Source organism: Orussus abietinus, unplaced genomic scaffold (genome assembly GCF_000612105.2).
Source record: "Orussus abietinus isolate OABI.00-Male unplaced genomic scaffold, Oabi_2.0 scaffold671, whole genome shotgun sequence".
Taxonomy (NCBI): domain Eukaryota; kingdom Metazoa; phylum Arthropoda; class Insecta; order Hymenoptera; family Orussidae; genus Orussus; species Orussus abietinus.
The window spans coordinates 218-1,692 of NW_019394813.1; the positions used below are offsets into that span (position 1 = coordinate 218).

The 1,475-nt window shown below is 36.7% G+C and overlaps 1 non-coding gene across 1 annotated transcript; it reads left to right on the forward strand.

Annotated features, from left to right (window-relative positions):
* The first annotated feature begins 545 nt into the window (after positions 1-545).
* Positions 546-618, forward strand: Trnam-cau. Its single transcript has one exon. It is a non-coding gene; the product is annotated as a tRNA-Met (tRNA).
* The last annotated feature ends 857 nt before the right edge of the window (positions 619-1,475 follow it).

The following is a 1,475-nucleotide window of genomic DNA, read 5'->3' on the forward strand; positions in this document are numbered from 1 at the left end:
GCGAAATAATTCAAATTAAATGAAAGACGTTAACTGACGTACAATTTTTGAAGAAATAATTATACAAAGTACGTTTAATTTTCATTGTATGTACCAAAGATTTCGATGTGTTTATTTATCGTGTTAGGTCATTCGCAATCATGGAATTTTAACTGCAACTCGAAGATGGAGCTGCGTTCCTCCAATTGGAGGATTTGGTATTTTCACAGTCGCACTTGCGTTAGTGAACGACAGTTGGCAATCGACTTTGCGTAAATATTCATATATTTTAAGTATGTAATGTTTTTGTTACATTTTCATTAATAATCGCCGACATTCAAAGCACACCATAAATGTTCTTCCGTTGGTAATGCAGTTAACGTCACCGTAGAGTGATCTTCTTACCGATGATGTAATCTTTATCCGTGGAATAGTGATTTATTATAGTAATTTCAATTTCCGTTGTGTACCGTTATATAAATCACTATGAGAGGATAACAAGTAAATAATGGAATTTTACGCCATGAAACTAGTTAAATGTTATAGTATAGAACCCTACAATTAACGCCTCGGTAGCGCAGTAGGCAGCGCGTAAGTCTCATAATCTTAAGGTCGTGAGTTCGATCCTCACCCGGGGCATTTTTTATATTTTTTTGCTCGAATATAACGTGCGTTTAACAAAGTAAAAAATTGTTAATTGATTTCTAAATATATGCCTGTAAATGACTGTAGTTTGTGTATTAGATAACGGTCATTCAAGGGCTGCGAATATACATTATTGAAGATTAAATTACACCCCTTCGTTTAAGCAACCGCAAAAGATTCCTAGGAAAAGGTAATTCAGTACTCAATAGCATTTACTAATAAGTACTTAATAACATTTACTCATAGCGGCATGGGATTGAAATGTCGACGTTGAAATTATTCCAAGATGAACAACGATGACCCGAAGTGAGATCATCGTTTGGTTTATTTTCAGAGACTTATTGACTGCGGGTGGATAATAATTAACACTGTATAAGTAAAGTGGGTGAAGCAGTACGAAAGAGACAGTCGCCACGAGAGAGGGAGAAAACTCGAAAAGCTCGACTCCGAGAGGGAAGGAGAGTAAGAGACAATTATGTAAATGTAACGCTTGTGCCGGAGGGGCTTGCCTTCTCTTCGGATTGAAATGTGGAAGTTAAAACGAGTTGTGAATTGTTTGCTGCCCTTTAGCGATACCGCAATTTGCAAGCAAACAGCCCGTTAAGTCGAGCTGTGCCTTCCATATTCCCACAAAGTGATAGCACACAACGGGTGACCGAAAGTGACGCCAGGGAAAATATGGTCAACGTTATTCCAACAATGGCGGCCGAATGTATATACAGAATACAATATTATTCTAAAAGTTAACGACAGGGTTCAGGGCGCATTCACTGTGTACTTTCCATTTTAATTTATAAAAATAGACATTGTACTCGAAATAACTGAAATTTTCTTAATTACATGTTTTATGT